This window comes from Urocitellus parryii, chromosome 5 (assembly GCF_045843805.1).
Source record: "Urocitellus parryii isolate mUroPar1 chromosome 5, mUroPar1.hap1, whole genome shotgun sequence".
NCBI lineage: Eukaryota > Metazoa > Chordata > Mammalia > Rodentia > Sciuridae > Urocitellus > Urocitellus parryii.
In genome coordinates, this window is record NC_135535.1 from 153,230,235 (window position 1) to 153,250,624 (window position 20,390).

Genomic DNA, 20,390 nt, shown 5'->3' on the forward strand with positions numbered 1-20,390 from the left:
TTATATATACCTAATTAAAATAAATAAATTAATAAAATTTTATTTTTATGGCATTTGGTCAGACTTTTTTGCCCTAGTTTAAGTTAAGATATAATATGATGCTGATACTCAATAACTTTATACACACACACACACACACACACACACACACACATATATATATATATAATTGGTGTGTGATGAGAGACTGGGCTTCAAATACAAAATATAATACTTGAGGGGAAGTTTAGCAGTATCTAAAGACCAAATTAAAAATGAAGAGTTTGAGGCTTGGTCAGTGTTTTCAATAAAGTAAAAAGGAAGTCAGAATTATCCAAAGATTAGATCAGTAACATTCAGGACTCTTTTCAGAACTCTTTCTCACTTTTATTGGTACAAATAAATTCAGATTTAGGAAGAAGGAATTTTGTTACCAGAGTAGAAGAATCTTGACCAGAGGTCTATAGGAGAGGATCAGAATTCCACAGATTTTCTGGCTGAAGTTACCGGTAACTTATAGGAAATGGATTACTAGAAAGAGTCTTCCTGTAATACATTATTTTTTTTTAAAAAAAGGAGTAGAGCTATTAAAATAACCTCTGTGCATTTAATGATGAAGCAGCCACTTACCCCAAATTTAATCTTGTTTGTCATTGTCAGGTATTTAGAAGTGAGAGAAAAGTATTTGAAGAGCACAGCAATGAAATAAATTGTGTTCATTTTATTATTTTTTTCTGATAATCATCAAATACAGTCCAACCTTGCCAATCCTAGGAGCCTTATTCTGAGGATAGTCCATAACATTTTGTTTGTTCAGGGGGAAAAAACACAAGCAAAAGATGATGCAAAAATCAATGATTCTTTTTCTGTGTCATCTTATTTATGAGTAATTCACACATGAGAGGTCACCAAAACAGAGGTAAAATCAATAGGTTTGCAAATTTTAATTGGGTCTTCTTTGGCTACTGCTGAACAATCCTTTGTATCTAGACCTTTTGAAGTTAAATGAATAAACTGCACAGTTTTAGGAGGTTAGGAACTTGTCCTTCTTTAGACTCGCTTCTACAAGCTTTTTTTTTTCCTCTACTGAGTTGAATAAAGCAACAAGGTAGCTATATTTCTACATAGACCAATGTTTTATGTTTTAATTCTCATTTCTTTTTAGAAAGCAAGGAAGTGAACAAATTCTGTGATTTAAGATGGCTAACAGTAATATTTTGGTGTGTTTTTTTCCTGTATTTTGTGCTATTCTATAAGAATACTACTTTGTGCCTATAAATACTTTTTATTTCATTTCCTAAGACCCAGCCCCTTTGATTGTGAACTAAGCCCAAAGTACCGATTTTGGAAGTGTTTGGAGATGTGTATGTGTATGTGTGTGTGTCTGTGTGTGTATGTGTGTGTGTGTGTGTGTTTGTGCATGTATGTGCACATATATATGTATGTTATTCAGGTGATAAATCAAACACGCCAATTATATAATTTATATATATGTAAGTTATTGAGTATCAGCATCATATTATATCTTAACTTAAACTAGGGCAATAAAGTCTGACCAAATGCCATACACACACACACATACACAAGCGCATGCGCGCGATGTTTGGAAAAATGTGAAGTCAAGTAAGGAACATTTTTAAAGCATTTTCTTCACAAGGATTACCTATATTCTCTCTCTGTAATATCTGAACACATTATAAAGAACTCACTGGGAAGTGCCTATCTTTATTTGTAGAGATTTGACAAATGACAGAACATTGCTAGTAAATGATTATGTTGACCTTTGAATGTACATGTGTGTATGATAACAGCTCTAATTTTTCCATTTTAGAAGAATCATGTATAGTGAGTTATCAAGTTACTAAGTTGATAATTAAAGTTTGTTTCTGTATTCTAATAAGATTGGATTATGATTACCACGGTTATATTATTTTATTTACTATAGGCCTTCTCAGACCATTTACTATATTTATGGTGAAAGCAAATGTATTTTCTAGGTCTAGGTGTGCACTGTTTTCTATATTTGTTTGATTTCCAGAAACCAAGTGGGAAAATTTTTACCAATTGTGTCTCCTAATATCCTTGGGGTAATACACTTGGGAAACCATACCAGGGACTCTGTTGCCTGTATGATAATAGATGATGAAGCAATGAAAGGTTTATGAATGCGGTTTAACATCCCTTGCAAATCTCATGCATTATGCATCTTTGTATGAAATCTTGTCTCATGGAACCCTCCTACTAAGAACTTTCCTAACAAGATATGAGCGAAAGTTGTTCCAAAACTATTTGTTTTCTTTCTAGTTATTTTGGAGCTGTATTTGATGGAATGGGCCAAAGAAGGAAGAAATTATTCCAAATTATTGAGCATAAGCATTGTATTATATTTTAACTTAAACTAGGGCAAGAGAGTCTGAGCAAATGACAGAGAGATTATTAAAAATATGGTCAAAAATTTAAAAACAAATTATAAAGGTGGTGACCCCAGCAAGGGATCAACAAATCTCTATATGCAGTGTTTTCCATGATGTTGTCAGAAATGTGTCTCAAATTTTTCCACTGAAACTGTTTTATGCTGCAGCCACACTAATGCCTCTGTTACTTCCATATACACTAATCTTCACAAGGATGATGCCTTTGAGGAAAGAAGTCCTCTTCTGCTTCATACCTCCTCTGAGATTCTTATCCACCACCTATCTAGATAGCTCCCAGAACTAACTCTGTAGTACAAGACAGCAGAACTCTAAACAACAGGTTGCTAGAATTGTTTCCATATTTAAAACTCAGTACCAATCAATCCTCGGAGAAATGTATGCCCTTTTTTCTGGATTAATATTATACTAATATTTTCATTTTCTGCTGCAGATAGTCTTCTTGCCAGGATGCCAACAGCTCTTCATTTGAGGTATGGGGTGTGGTCAAGGCAATCTAAGTAGATTAGTTTCAAAGTTCTCCAACATGAAGCTCAGTTAGTCTTATATAACATCAGGCATAGGATGTTAAATATGTGATTCAGGTGATAAGTCACGCACAACAAGACAAGTTTATTTTAATGTTTTCTCTTTTGTTATAACCAGAAGTTATCAGGTATACATTTTTTCCCTGAAGTTTTAAGGACATCTGTTTTTAATTTCCTGTGTGCTAATGCTTAAATAAACTGCTTAAAGCATAGCACATGCATGTGTAGCACACCTATAATTCCTCAAGGAGGGCCCATAATATAAAGCATTGGAATGTCTTAAACTATCCATAGAGGAAAGAGAAGAAAAAAATGCTTGGTCAAAACTGTTTCATAACACTATCCTGTGATCAAGAGATGCTTATCTTTTTAACTAAAAACCAAATAAAAAGACAAAAAAGCATGTATTCCTGTGCTGCACTTTCAGGAATTCTGGTTTAATGAGCATGAAGTCAGGTCAAGGAATCATCAGCAGTGATCATCAAGTTTTAGAAAATATAGTCTTAAAAATAAAGTCAATTTCTGGAATGCTGAAATACATACTCAAGTAGCATTAATAAGGAGATTATATAATTTTTGACCTGTAATATCTCCATTCAGATTACTTCCTTTAGATATTTTCCACAAAGAAATGGATTGGCACTTTTTTTTACATTGGCATAAGCTGAAGTACCTCTTCTATTGTTTCTATAGTTCTTTCCATTTTCAAAATTAATTAACTATTATAAAATGCTATTCTCTCAAACAAATAAAAAGAGAGCATCCTTAGAAAAACTAATATGGTATTGTAGTTATATCACTCCAGTAGTGTCTTAGTTGCTATGCCAACCTCTCTTCTCTTTCATACCCCAAAATTGGTGTCATTGGCCCACTTCAGTCTCTTTGTTGACATCTTCTGTCTCAAAAATTCTTCATGAAAGTGTTTCAACATTACAAACTCTCTTCCATGTGGTGTTGAATGATACATGTAGCCTTAGTTCTGAGGCTTCTCATATGAACAATTCAAGCTTAGCCAAACTGTTCTTCTAAACTTTCCTTTAATATATCCTGGATAATTCCTAGGTCCTTGGAATTAAACCAGAGACTCTGTATCTAATAGAAGAAAAAGTAGGCCCTAATCTTCTCAGCAAAAGAAACAATCTGTGAGCCTACATCCTGGGAGCAAATTTTTACCTCTCACACATCAGATAGAGCACTAATCTCTATGATATATAAAGAACTAAAAAAGTTAAGCACCAAAAAAAAAATAACCCAATCAACAATTTGGCCAAGGATCTGAACAGACACTTCTCAGAAGATGATATATAATCAATCAACAAATATATGAAAAAATGTCCATCATCTCTAGCAATTAGAGAAATGCAAATCAAAACTACTCTAAGATATCATCTCACTCCAGTCAGAATGGCAGGTATTATGAAGACAAAAACCAAAAAGCATTGGCAAGGATGTGGGGAAAAAGGCACACTCATACATTGCTGGTGGGACTGCAAATTGGTGCAGCCAATATGGAAAGCAGTATGGAGATTCCTTGGAAAACTGGGAATGGAACCACCATTTGACACAGCTATCTCTCTCCTTGGTCTATACCCAAAAGACTTAAAAACAGCATTCTACAGGGACACAGCCACATCAATGTTTATAGCAGCACAATTTATAATAGCTAAACTGTGGAACCAACCTAGATGCCCTTCAGTGGATGAATGGATAAAAAAAATGTGGCATATATACACAATGGAATTTTACTCAGCAGTAAAATAGAATAAAATCATGGCATTTGCAGGTAAATGGATGGCATTGGAGAAGATAATGCTAAGTGAAGTTAGCCAATCTCCCCCCCAAAAAAATCAAATGCCAAATGTTTTCTCTGATATAAGCAGGCTGACTCATAGTGGGGTAGGGAGGGGGAACATGGGAGGAATAGACGAATTCTAGATAGAGAAGAGGGGTGGGAGAGAAAAGGAGGGCCTAGAGGATTAGCAAGATGGTGGAATATGATAGACATCATTATCCAAAGTACATGTATGAAGACACCAATTGGTGTCAACATAACTTTATATACAACCAAAGATATGAAAATTTGTGCTGTATATGTGTAATAAAAGTTATAATGCATTTCACTGTCATTTATTTTTAAATAAATAAATAAATATGTCTATGTCTATATCTATATCTATATCTATCCTGTGTAGTCTGTGTATTTTCTCTTACAATTCTCTGCCTGGAAGGTAGTTCCTCTTTTTATCTAAATCCAACTATTTTCTTTGAAAGCCAAAGCCTCTAATATTTTTTTTTTCTTCTCCTTTTTTTTTTTTTTAACTTGCAGTGTTAGGGATTGAACTCCAGGCCTTGAGCATAGTAGGCAGTGCTCAACCAATGAGCAACATCCCAGCTACTCTGTACTTCTGTCTAAATATTACTTTTTTGATTGTCAAATCTCTTCCGAATTCTATAGAATTGTTTGTATCAGCCATTTACCATGTAGTTAATGTAAGTTAATGTCAGCATTTTCATACATAAATATAAAAATATATTATATATGCTAAGTGTATATATGTTCGAATTATTTCTATTCAGACTCTTGATTTGAGGTTCATGTGAACTTTTTACCTTCCTTTCTTACTCATTTTCAATCCCTAGTACTTTGTGCAAAGTATACAAAAACTAAGTGTCTAATGAAAAAACAAATGATTTAATAGATGAATAAAATAGTTATATAATGTGATATGCTGTCTCTTAAATTTGATATTTAGATAACATAACTCTGTATGGAAAAATAACATATTTCTACTTGGATGAGACATGAGTGATGATAGTTTCTAAAATGAACAGAATTGTCAGTGTCTTCACAGCCCAGTTGGGGAATTATAAAGGAACTATTTGTTTCAACAGCAAATGTTTTCCACTTGAGAAATGCTAGCAGATCCTGAGGCATAAACATACACATTGGAGCATGAAAGAAGTTTTGTCTGCAGTTTGTGTGTTACAGTTGTGGGAGTTGTTTTGGCAGATGACACTTTTGCTTAACAAAAGCTGTTAAATTTGCTTGGAATCACTGCAAAATTTGTATATATATGCAATTCCCTTTTATTCTTTTCTGTCTGTTAAATGCAGTTGAAGAACGGACTTTGTCTGTGTGAACCACTTTAATCCACATCCAATCATATCCAAGAACTTTGATATCTTTTTCAAAACATGAGACTAAGAAATAAAAATATTGTGTTTGACTGAGACAAAATAATTTGTAATATCAAGAATTAAATAAAGGCAAGTGGTAAGTATATACATATTTGCCTTTGTTATATATAAATTTATTCATGTCCCTAAGTCATTAATATCTTGATATTTAAATTGAAATATAATATAGTATCTTTTTAATAAACTAGGCAAAAAGATCATAAATCTGATTTTTTCCTTTAAAAAGGAGTTACATTAAAGGAACATTGCAAAGAAAGTCACTTGGACCTAAAAGTATATTAGGATTCATTTTACTATGACATTTTGAAACATTTCTTTTTACTACTAAGAAATATCAGAGTATACAGAGCCTAGACATCAAACAAAAATCTTTTGTGTATTTTAACTGATGTAGCTTAAAAAAAGCTCTTAAGTAATATATAACAAATTAGAATAAAAACTTTTTAAAAAGCTCTTAAGTAAAATCAGGCCTACGTATTTTAATATGGTGGTTCATAGCTTGTAAATAAAATTAACACATAAAAATATATATAAATAAGGTGTGTTTGCATTAAAAAGAAACTATAATTCTTAGACCAAACAGAAACTTATTATTTGCTCCAACATGAACTCTAATTTCTCTGTAATATTTTCCATATTTGCTGTAAAACTATATGATTATCATGATAATCATGTTTTCAAATTTTACAACTAAAAATGTAAATGGGTATTTTCTTTCAAATTCATGGAATATGTTTATTCATGTGATGCCATAAATCTCAGATAGTATAAGAGTTCATGTTATAAAAATCTGTTTTTTTTTAAATTTAGTGCTTTGTCTTACCTCAAATGTAAAACTCAAAGCATAATTTTAAACATTTTAAATAATAGGTTTGTCTGTGGTTTAATTTGTATAGAAATTTTAAAATAACCATATATTCCTGACAGTTTCTAAATTGCAGTGTTACTTGGATTTTCATTTGCACATTAACCTGAACAAAGGATACTGTCCTGTCTTAGTTCCTTTGTACTGCAATCACAGAATATCCAAGACTGGATAATTTATGAAGAACAGGAATCTATTACCCATAGGGTTGGGGGCTAGACATAAACAAATAAAGGTACTTCATTTGATGTCCACTAAAGGCTGCATCCCCCAGGAAGAAGGAATGCTGTGCCCTCATATGGCAGAAGGTAGAAAGGCAAAATGAGATGAACTCAGTCCTTCAGGCCCTTTTATCAGGGCACCTAATCCCATTCATGCACACTCCTCACCTCAGATAGACTCCACCTCAACGTGACCATATTGGCAGTACCTGAGTTTTTGAGGGGAACATATTCAAACCATAGTAGATATATACCCAGAATTAATTCATGAAGAATTACACCTACTATCAACATGAGAAAAATGTTGAACTCTGTGGGTCACTAGAAAATCCAAAGAGCTGCCAAAGAGCTATCTAAATTAATTATAGAGGTAGGCCTCTGTGGAATAAGTAGAAGGTATGGTGTGTAATTGGAGTCCCAAATGGGTAGGACATAATTGGTAACCAAAACAAATCTAAAGATTCAAAAATCCCAGTGAACCCCAAGTAGAACAAACTCGAAGAAAACCATACCTATAACATCTTCAGGTATTTTGTTATAAATGGATCAGCTATATGTGTATTATTTGAGCTATTTTTTTCCCATTTTCTTCCCAGTAAACAAAAGGATCAAAGGGAATACCCAAGTGAGCTGTGACAAATTTAGTCTCTTTTCCAGGAATTCAAAATTAGTGCTTAACAAGAAAACTTTGGAACTAGTGGGGAAGAGGGGTCTTTTCAATTGAATTCATCAGAAAGCAAATAAAATGGGCTTGTAATAAAAATGATAAGGCAGATGTGAAAGTGGAATAGAGACTAGGACACTGATAATCAAGGGAGAACAGTGGACTCAACTTGCTTGTAGTCTGTATAGCTATGAAAAGTTCAAGTTAGATCAAGGTAAGTGTGTCCTAGCCAACAATATGGCTAAGAGAGCTTAGGAATAGCCTGAGGCTTAGTGAAGATCCCTGTATACCATGCAGCATTTCCACAGTCTAACAATTCACCTGTACATAGTAATTGGTTCTATAATGAGTCTCACAAAGTCTCCCTAAAGGGGATTTGTTCTAGTATTATATCTATCTCAAATTATCTAGCTCCACTGAATTTGCCATCAGCATTAAAGGAGCCTTTTTATTAAAGGAAGAAATTTGATGGACAGTTTTTGTATTCAAACACTTTTAAAAATATAGACTATAAAACAAGTGCTTTTGTTTAAGCATAATTAGAAAAATAATTAAAGGTATAGTATTTGAGTCATGGTGTCTACAAAGCAAATGATAGGATTTTGGTTAGGAATTATTGGAGACATTTATTTACATCAGGTTTTACTTGAATTATTTGTAATAACCTATAGTGTACATATAAAAGATGGGTTCTTTTACATCACAAAATGATACATGGAACCAAATATACCATTTACATCAAGTTGTGTTTTACCAAAAGTTAATGTTTCTGTAAGTAATATTAAGTACAACTATGTTAATGATAAATGTTAGTAGAATTATGTATAATATGTCAAAATACATTCTACTGTTATGTATTGCTAAAAAGAACCAATTAAAAATGTCTATTAAAAATAACTATTTTTTCCAAGTTTTTTGCCAAAGTACTTTCATTCGAGGAATTTAGAATGGAAATGTATCCTTCTACACTCACATGATATTTTATTTTTCTACATTGGTGTTTAAAAAGAAGATATCAGATATGAAAGTAATGTGAAAGAATACAACAGACAATAGTATGGCAGTATGTAAAAATGTCAAGAGCTATCTAATTTTTTGAACAACTAATAAAAAAAGATCAAAACATTAGTCTTTTCAATTAAAAAGTATGACTTGGATTTGTAGGAAGTAACCATCTTTCTGTACAGTCATATTTGCTAACTTAAGCTTGAGGCTTGGGGCCTGCATGAGCAGGTGTTTACAAAGGTAACAGTTTTTGTAAATTTTCATCTTAGCCAATGGGACATACTGCCTCTCTAACATTGGGGTACATGTAAGGAGACAGAAACAGATGAGCCTATAGATGCAATTCCAAAAGGCAGGTGTTATGGTTTAGACATGAGTTGTCCCCAAAAAAGCCCATGTGTGAGCCAGTACAAGAACATTCAGAGGTAAAATGATCAGATTAAAGTTGTTGTAACTACATGGGTGGACTAATCCACTGTGTGGATTCACTGGGTAATGATTGTAGGCAGGTAGGTTGTGGCTGGAGGAGGTGGGTCACTGGTGGTGTGCCTTTTCTCCCTGGTGAGATCTCTCTGTAGTTTCATGTCATCATATCCAGAACTGCTTCCCTCCTCCGCACCTTCCCATATCATGCTCTTTCTCACCTTAGATCCAGAGTAGTGGAGCTGGCCATCTATGCATTGAGACCTCTGAACCTATGAGCCCCAAATAAACCTCCTCTTTTCTCCTCCAATTGATCTTATCAGATCTTCTGGTGACAGTGATGAAAAAAACTGTCTAAAACAATTGGTCTTTGCTCTGACCTAGAGATTTTTTTTCCTTGAACTTGGGCTTGATCAGTTCAGTTTTCAACTATCCTGAGGGGGGAAAAAGGGGGAGGAAAGAAGGAAAAGTAGTCTAGAGGACAGGACACCTGAGAATAGCAATACTGTAACACCTTAACTGTGTTCTGCAGAGAAGAGTGAATCCATGGATGTAAGATCATTACCACTCCATCGAGGAAGTAATTATCCACAAGGAGAATGTGTAAGACATGAAAAAGATGAGAGATTTTTCTCAGGAAAGAAATGCCATGAAAAAAAGGCAGAGAGTTAAAAGAGGGGATCTTTAAAAAATTTAACTGAGTTATCAAAATTATTTCTTTTTCTTTAATAATAGCTTATTTAAATCAAAGGAAAAAGAATGCCAAACCTTAACTCTCTAGATGGAGCTGTTAAATGAAGTCAAAGCTTAACTATGGTTTTCATAATGGGATTATTATTATCCACAATTGATCTAAGTACTTTTATTATGAGTACCTCTAATATAATGTTACCTTTTAAACAACATGTCTTATTAGATGAGACTAATTACTGGGAAAGAGGTTTTAAAAACAACTGAATCTAAGGCATGAACAAAAGCAAATTATTTTAGCATTTATCTGATTCAAATGTGTGTCTGTGTGTATACTGAGACTCAGAAACTGTATTAGTAAATTAATTCGAGAACCAGACTGGAACCCAGTCCAGGTCTCTGCATTTTATCACCTTCTATTCCCAAGTCAAATGATTGCTTCTTCCGTGTATTCACAGCTTGAATAGTCTGAAAGAATTAATCCCTCCTCTAAACTTGCCTCTTTAAATTGCCTAGAGACTATAAGAAACTAGATCCTCATAAATAAAATATTTTACTTACTTTGGTAGTTTTATAGGGAATTTATTCCTTGTTAGGTATGTGCGGAAATCTTGGGCCTTTTACTCACCAATTGATTTTAAGAAAACATGAGTATTTTTGGAGAAGCCTGAATTAATTAGAAGTTCGATGAAGGTTGACTTGAGTTTGAAATTCTCAGATATTGAAATATGTATTTTTATTCCATGTGCAGAGCTTTGTCACAACATACCACCTCCAAATAACAGAATATGAATGTAGAGTCTGGGTAACAATGTTATAATTTAGAATTATTTCTTTTGCTTTAGCTATACATTAAGGGAAAAGAATAATCTATAATTGCACTAGAGGAAAAAATGAAAATGAATGACATATGTTGTATATCTCATAATGAATATGGGGTGACATCTTCCTTCTGTATTTCCATTTAGATTTGGATTAGGTTCTTGTTTTTGAATTAAAATTTCATTTTAAGGTTTATCATTAAGCTCATACAGAGAATGCTACTAAATGATAAGGGTCCATGTCAATCAAAAATTGCTATTCTCTATGTCACTCATTTAGTTCCCATAATGACTTTCATAAAGTCACTGTTGGTGTGAAAGATGTTACCTTGGGAACCACAATCTCCGGGGAGTTGTTTTAGCCTATAGCAAGAATTGTGAGTGTTTAAAATTATTATATTCCTTGCTTTCTATCATGAAGAACCTAAATATAAAGCTTAAGTTATGACATGGCATTTATTTATCTGATAAATTCCTTCTTCATATTTTATACATTTATTTTTTATTGATCAATTCATTTTATTAATCATTAATCCAGTTAAAAATATTTTAATCTTTTATTATAAACAAACAAAAGAAGAACTGTAATCATAATAAAGACAAAAATAAATTATAAGACATAGAAATAATTTATTGATATTCCTTGAGAAAGTACCCATTATGTTAAACACAATTAAAAGATATAATAATGAAAAATTCAATTCCTCAGTGCCCCCGGAGTAGGGTGAGAGGGAAAATGTAAAAAGTTTACATTTATTATTTACTGAGAAATAAATAGGAAAACAATTTCCAGTTTCAGCTCTAACATGGCAGTAATTTAGAGGTGGCCATGCCTGTCTTGACAGTGTGAAAAATCTAAGGAGACTAACATCAAGGAGTCTTCTTGTACTCTATGGAAAACTGATTTGTAGGTTGGATGCCACTCTTAAATCTGGAACTGAAGCACTGGGGCTGTCAGCTGGTTGAAATAGCTAAAGGGTCATCTTGATAAATTCATAGACTGAATATTCACCTGGCATGAGAGTAAGAAACTGATGTGCCACAGTCTTAGCTGGCAAGACCTCCTGGTGGCCCTGAGGAGGGGACGGGAAAAATCATCATTATGAAGTATGCCCACAGTGTTTTCCACAGAACGTCTTGTCCTCCCAATTTGTTCATTTTTCACCCAAGTTATTTGAGTTTTGATCTTATAGAAGCAGCCTTTAATGTCTGTAGTACTTTGGCAATGTGAATTTACTCTCATGATACTCTCATCTTCTCACAAAGCATTAACTGGCTTTTCAGTGGGTTAATTTGTTATTTTAAATATTACCAGTACTACTAAAGGAAATGATGCATGTTTTTCAAGGAAAAACAAAACTCCATGCAGGATCTAATTTCTGTCTATTTTTTTTTAACTAATACTCTTTCCATTTTCACCACATTCTAGTAGTGTAAAAATCCTTACCTGAAACACTCCAAGGTCATGGTCATTTTTACTTTGATTGTTTTCTTACAGTTTGCATGGCTGACACACTCTCATGAGCCAGCTCTCAGCAAAGGTGCCATATCTTCTGAAAGCCTTTTATTTGACCAACTACTCAAAATAGCAACTTCCATCTAGTTAGTTGATTAATTCTACCACCCTGTTTAAGTTTTTGCTTCTGTTACAATCTGCAATTATTTTATTTGCTCATTGTATAATATTCTGTCTACCACTGAAATTAAAACTCTCCCAATGAAGAGATCATGAGCCAATTTGCTAGTTAAACAATGTGCTCAGTAAATATTTTTCAAATGTATGAAGTAATGTCATTGTCCTATGGGATAAGGACATACCAATAAACTTGAATCCTATCACCTGAGAGCATCACAGTTAAAATATATATGCATATATATGTGTATATATATATATATATATATATATATATATGCACATAGTACACGATAATTGGTTTGCTTCCATTTAGTAATTTTCTAGTCTTCAAAATGACTTTGTGAGATGCTTGATACCTGATATTATCATCATTTGAATAGTTCACATATTTCCATATCAGGATGACATACGACAAATGGAAAGATTATTTTCCTGAGAACAAACAGCAGTGAGTGAAGGAAATAAATGAACAACTTCAAGCCAAATATTTGAATTGTCTCCTCAAGAAAAATAACAAACTCTTGTGAAGGCGATTCCAATGGTTTTGGCGAAAGCTCCTCACATTCCTCAAGCCCAAACTGTCTCAGCATTCTGAAGATTCTGCAGCCCTCTGATACTCTCCTGAAATCCATTCACACACTTTGCCCCTATACACTGTCTAAGAGTGGGATATTTGGAGAGAAGGTCTCCATGCAATCAAGGGGGCAAAGCAGAGGCTAGATTGCAGAAAGAGTTTTGTTGTTGTTGTTGTTTGCTGTTACTCTTTTTGTGTGTAGTACACAGGAAACAGGATTTCTTAGCACTTCTGAGAATCAACATCTGAAATTTCCTCATAAATTGCTGGTCTGCTCAAGAAAAGGTAAACACTGCCATTTTTGTATGCCTTAGCAAATGGGTTTTAAAAAGCAAGATTACCCAAGATTTCTGAGCTTATATTCTGTGCATGCATTTCATACTCGATATATATGTGAAATATAATTTTCTGTTAATTAAGCTTCTTAGTATACTTTGGAGGCAAGAATACTTGATCTAAATTTAAGATATTCCCAGGAGTGATATAAAGAGGGGATTTGCAATAATTTTTTCTTCCCTAGTGGCATTACATTTAACTAAGTGGAAGAAATCAGAAAAGATTACATAGATTATCATGCCACTGGTACAATGCAGTTCTAAGTCTTAGAGATTTTTCCCATTTTCAAGACTCAATTTTAGCTGTTGTAGATCAAAACAATAAGACACTTTTATTTTTCTTGTACCACCTACAGACATATATTTGCTGGATAACCAAAAATACTGTTTAAAGCTAAATTGTGAAATATAGCCCATGATTATGCATTTTTGGAACAGGAAAGAAATCCCATTCATATCATTTGTATACATTCTCTATCCATTTCCCTTCCATTTTATTTTCTTTACTCTAACCAGGGTTTGTTCCAGACACTCCTCTGAGACATCATTGGCAAAAAAAATAAGACTTTAAACTTCCAAATACAATATTGAATTATCCAAATTAATGTGGTATAACAAACAACATCAGAATTTCACTGGGTTTACAAAATAACATTTATTTCCATGTTTTTGTGATGTATGTTGACTACAGTTGGATTAATCTGGGGTGGGTATCGATGAGAGGTTCTGTTGTAGGTTATTTGCCTATTTGTATTGGGCTCAATTGTCCCATTATATTTCTCTCTTGCTACTGACCAGCTGCTAACTATAGCATATTTTTTTCTCATAACAAATGGTAGAATACTTTTGTCAGGATAAGTGGCAGGGGTGAGAGAGATTAAACCAAAATGTGCAAGTCTTTATGATACATTTTATATTGTATTTGCTAATATCCCATTGACTGAAACAAAGAACATCATCAAGCCCAACATTCACGGTAGTAAAAAATAAAATTCACCCACTGAGAGATCATGTTTACATCCCATGTGAGTGGTGGAAATGGGGTTCCCCTTGGTGGAATGGGCTGGCTGAGAAATAAAAGCTAAGAAAATAAAATGGCAAAAAAAAAAAATAACCCAGAGAATGCTGAAAGTAATTTCCAAAGCCTGGGCAGGACGGGAAAGCTGATCAGAGGGTTGAAGCTTCTGGACAAAATGGAGCCCAGACCTGCTTTCTGTATGTTGGGAAACATCAAAGAGATTCTATAGAATGTTTTTCTCACCCCAAAATGGTTAAAGGTGGGCTGTTCAGTTCCTAACAGGTTATGCCTATCTCTGGACCTACTATGAGAAACCTTCCTAGAAGGGTGGAGAGAAAGGTCACATGCACTGGGCAATCTATTGCCATGGGAAAGCCATGGATAGTTGGCAGTGCCAAGCCTAATTCTCCCTGGCTTCATGCCAAGAGAAGATCCTCATGTATTTCACGGATGGCTTCCCGCAGAGAGATAGTACTGTAAAGTTGTTTTTTTTTTTTTTTTTTTTTTTTGTACAAGACATAGGAAGTATAATTCCAATTCAGAGAGAGAGTGAAAAGTTATGTCTGTCACAAATGGTAAAATCTCAGTCCTCATCTTACTGTTCTTCATTTCTATGCTGGGCTTCTGAGATTTTACTCTCTTAATGTTTTCTTTTTAACTCGGTGACTGATTCTTTACAGTCTCCTTAGATGGTTTCTTCATATCTACCTTTCTTCTAAACCCTGGATGACCTTTGTGCTATTTTTAGAACTCTTTTCTAAATCACCTCAATCTTATGTTTCTAAACATGTTAAAACCTTTCCAAATGACATGTGTAACTAACCCTCTTAAACTCTGAACTTGAAGAGACAATTGAAAAATCCATATTTTTCATTATAAACTCTGGAGAGAATCTCAACTTTAGTATGTCTGTCTTAATCCAGTGTTCTATAACAAAACACTATAGACTGGGTGACTTATAAATGAAAATCTTTTTTTCTTTTTTTCCCTCACAGTACTGGAGGATGGGAAGTCCAAGACCAAGGTCCCAGCACATTTGAATTCTTGTGAGGGTCTGCTTCCTGGTACATAGACAGCCTTCTTCTCAAATCACCCATTTGGGGGTGATTTTCCTGGCTTCTGAACCTCCTGGGGAAAATTAGCCCTTATTCTGCCTTTTTGTTCTATTTAGACCCTCAACAGATTGGATGATGCATGCCTGCATTGATGAGAGTGAATCTTCTTTATTCAGTTGAAAGAATCCAATGCAAATATTTTGCAGACATATCCTCCCAGATACATCCAAAAATAAGGCTTTAATGACTGTCTAGGTATCATTTAGTCCAGCCAAGGTGACATAAAATTACCCATCACACTGATCAAATGTTGAACTTGTAGTTTCTGATTACCTACTAATTTTCATCACCTGCACATTTCCCCTCTATGGTGAGTCGAGGAGGATATCAGCTCTCTTCTGATATCCTCTTCTCTTCTCAATAAATATCATTGTTTCTGCCCTTACCAACAGCATTATTACTAATAGCTCAATAATGACTTGTATCTTCTTATCTCCTCATCTGAATGCTCTGTTAGCTTCCCATCTCACTCAATTTGAGTAAAAGCCAAAGCACTGGGAAAATACTAAAAAGTTATTCATGTCCTGCAACTCTCCACCTCACTCTGCTGAAAATCCTTTTCGCTTTCACTACAAAATCTCAGACATGATCCTACCTTAGGACTCTTGTACTTGCTAATCCATTTGGTTTGAGTATTTTTTACCAGATAACTAACTATATAATTTATTCTAATACTCCTTTTAAGTGTCAAATTACCAGTGACACCTTCCCTAATCACCTAAATAAAAAGACTTATATCTGACATTCCCTAATTATTCAAGCTAACTGCTTATTTGAAAAAGAAAAGGAGTATATTTAGAAGTTGTGATAGTTCTCAAATAATTTTTTTGCTGTTAATGGAGAATAGATCAGAAACAGATTGGAAGATAATCGAGACAAAGTGATCAAAACTACAATCACCATCATGCTTTGCACCCATATAATAGATTTCCATACACAGTGACTTTCAGAATCAGAGCTTGTGGAAAAATGTGAAATTTTAACTCTTCAAATTGCTTTTCTTCTTCTTCTGTCTTCTTAATCAATTAGGTGTCCATATTATAAATGTAATTTTAGAGTCACTGTTTATATCAAGCAAGTTTGAATGAGTTGTTATTTAAAATTTCTGTGAATTTCCTCAAGAGTTAGTACAATATAGAAATCTTGATATATTAAAATTGTACAAGCAAATCTAATTTTTTGTGTGTTTGAAAGTATCCCATGGCATATATGAACGATAACAAATCTTCTGAAACTAAAATCATAATTTAGTAACTTTCCTATCCATTTAGCTCAGTTTCAATTTTACTTTTTTTAGAGGTATATATCATACTAAATAAAGATTTAAAGGTTTTAAAATCAAGTAGAAAATTAACATTATATTTTCCTAAATACTCCAGTGGTTTTGTTTTCATCATGGTATATATTGTTCAATACTTCCCTTTAAAAAAACAAAAACAAAAACAAAACACAGTACAAGTCTGATCTGATATATCTGTCTTAAAATTCATAAATGGAGCTGACATTTTGCAGTGAGAGAGAACAGCATTGCATTTCTGGGTCAAAGTTAAATACTACTAACATTTTCTTTATTTATGGCAGAAAGAGAAGACAGCATTGCCAAATGCTTTAATCATTTACGTGAGTTGCTTAACAAAAATTCAAAAGGCCTTCAGGCTCAAGCAGTGTTTGCTGCCGAGTGTTCAATTGCAATTGCATGCTTCCTAACTGTACTGAAAACAGCCTACATCTAAATTTCCATTTCAATTTCCTAAGCTTGATAACTTAGAGTTACATTTTGAATAATTCTATAGCAGAGCAAAGGAGATGGATATTCTAGAAATACTAATAATTTGGTGGGAAAGTCAAGTTAAAAGTTACTTAATGATATTTGAGAAATATATTCCATCTAGAAATAGATGAGACATAAATAGCATGGTGTATGATACAACCAGGTCATGGAGTGTGTTGTCCTCTTAGATATGCATACACAGAAAATTAATGTATTAAATCAATTATCTTGATATGCATGTAATTGAGCATTTCTATTTGATTTGGACTGGGATATTTTTAATTTTAGATATAAATGTAATTCCATCTGTTTCCTACTTTATACTTTTAATAACTTTATACCATGAGAACACATAGACCTTAATATATTAACTTATTCTGCTATGGAACCTACTGGCCAAAGCCAATAACTGAATTTTATATAATTTGCTTTTATTTTAGATTTTTCAAATGACTTCAGAATATCATTATTTCAAGGAGTGTTATTGCATATTAAATATAATATGTAGGTTAAAAGAGATATACTTTAAAATAATTATCTATTAAGTCAATCACTCTAACTCAAAATTTCCTTTACACACCACACCCATTGGTGCACATATAAAACTCATAAGGACAACAATATATACTAACATTTGTATTCTGTGCTATTATATGTTCAATATTTTTCATGTTTGAAAACATTCATAACTATATATTCAATGGCTACCTAATTGTTTTGATTTTAATTATAATTCAAACCATGCTTATAATTGTTTTTATAGCACATAATTTATGATATTTTCATAATTTCTTTGACCATGTGACTTGCATCAGAAGGTAAGTGAGACTAAGAGAGACTTGAAAAGTGCTTGTGTTTTGACAGTTGCCTTGCTTTGTTACTACTATGAAAATTGAGCACCACCAGGTGAATAAGCCCTGGCTGGCCTGCTGGTCATAACTAAGGGTGATAGTGAGTACCAGCTCTCAGCCCTGTGAATTAGTTCATTATAAACAAATCAGTTCCTGGATGACTGATGACGAATTGGAAAACCCAAGCAATATCAGTAGAAAACATTCACCTCTTTCAAACTCACGTAGACAACCCACAGATTATGAGCTATTCTTGTTTTCAGCCATTGATTTTTAGGGTGGTCTGTTACATAGCAAAATCATACAATAACGTACAATTGTAAATCAGTTACCTTGATACTACAGAGTCAGTAGACTGTTAGGATTGCCATTTTTGATACTATATCTCAGTATCCTTATTTTTTCTGTATAAAACTAATTTGAGGAAATCCTGGAAACATTCATAGAATCCTGCCAGCTTTTTTATATGAGAAATGTATTTGCTCTGGTCTCTTGAGTCTTTGTTTTTAGTGAACCAAAATGTTAGCTAAGAAAAAAGAATGAAAGAAGTAGTAAAACAAGTGAACACTGTAAACATTGCATAAAATACCAACAATATGTTATTCCATGCAAGTATTTCTATGATTGTGATGAATTTGGGAAACTTAAAATGTTTAATGAATCTTAAACTTGGATTGAATATTTATGATGATATAGATTGTATATCACAGAATGCAACAGCAACTATTATTTGACCCAAGGTATATCAAATTTGCTCCTATATTTTGCCATTTTATTTTCATTAGGTTAGTCAAAATGTTAGAGGCAGGGCTAGAGTTGTGGCTCAGTGGTAGAGTGCTTGCCTAGCATGCACGAGGCCCTGGGTTCAATCCCCAGCACCACATAAAAAAGAAGTAAAATAAAGGCATTGTATCCAACTACAACTAAAAAATAAATATTTAAAAAAATGTGAAAGGCAATCTTCAAAATTTCTTATGATTATCTTACTGACATTTATAGAAACATCTCACAATTTCTTGTGATTCACTTACTGTCATTTTTGGAAGCATCTTTTAAGCAATGACACAGGATGTAGTTGTCTACAGAACTCACAATCTGTATGTAACTTTCTAACAAAATAAATCAAAATGTCTAGATAACAACTCATTCCTGTGAAGAAGGAATTCCTTAAAGAAATGTTGTGCCTGATATTTCTGATTAGTTGAATAGCATAAAAACTAGAAACAAATGTAGTATTTAGAGACAAATTCTCAATTCAATGCACTAAATGAATTCCAAAGTTTTGAAGTTTGTTTCCAGCCTTTCAACAACCTTTATCAAGTGCTGCTCTACAAGGAACACCACACAGAGCTTGGTCAACAAGAGCATCTGTCATACTATTTCATGGATCAAGGGCGTTAAAGCAACTCTAAATTTTTATGATGATTTTACATTTCTTTCTTTTTTCGTAATCTCTCCATGTACTTCACATTTCATCTTATTCTCCCAGAAATTTATCTTCTGTTTCTCAATACAATAAAGCAAGACTTAACATTTCTTCTTCACGTGAAGGGAAGCTCATTTATAGATATATTCCCGGCCCATTCTTCTGAGACCTCTTTTAGCAACTTGTCAAATAAAATAAAAGGGATAAGATGGATTGGGCTTATCAAGATAAAAGTAATACAGAAGATTCTCACTAGGATGGTTGAAATCTTAAAAAAATCTATTCCATGGATGTAAAATGACACTGATTAGAAAAGCAGCCATGAAAATAATTTCCCCTTCATTCTATGGAAATCATCCATTTATTTTGTGGGCATTTAGCAATTTATTAATTAAAAATTAGAGATGACAAGAAGACTCTTTTCTATCATGTCTTCTACATGCTGGTCCCACCTCTATCACAGAGAACCTCTGAGAGGTTTAAATCTTGATCTAGGGTTTATAATACTACTACTTGTCAGGAGGCATTTCCATGGCATAGTTTAAGAGGAAATGCTTTGTCTTTCTAGAATCCTATTCAGACTTTTTCTTGTTTTGAGGAGGGGGGAAGTAAAAGTGATACTAGTTTAATGTTCCTTCCATAACAACTTGTATGATTTTATAACATGGATATTTATAATTTATAACAAACGATGATTTATTTCAATCTGTTTTGTTTGGTGTAACATAACTTTACTCCTGTTTTGAAATGTTTGTACATCTGGATATTGGAATCTACTTTGAAAAATAAATTTACTCATTCATTCAACAAATATTTGTTTAACATGTACTACAAACTAA

At 33.3% G+C, this 20,390-nt stretch overlaps 1 non-coding gene across 1 annotated transcript; it reads left to right on the plus strand.

The window, feature by feature from the left end:
- The first annotated feature begins 18,941 nt into the window (after positions 1-18,941).
- Trnaa-agc (transfer RNA alanine (anticodon AGC)) lies at positions 18,942-19,014 on the plus strand. Its single transcript has one exon. It is a non-coding gene; the product is annotated as a tRNA-Ala (tRNA).
- Positions 19,015-20,390: the final 1,376 nt, after the last annotated feature.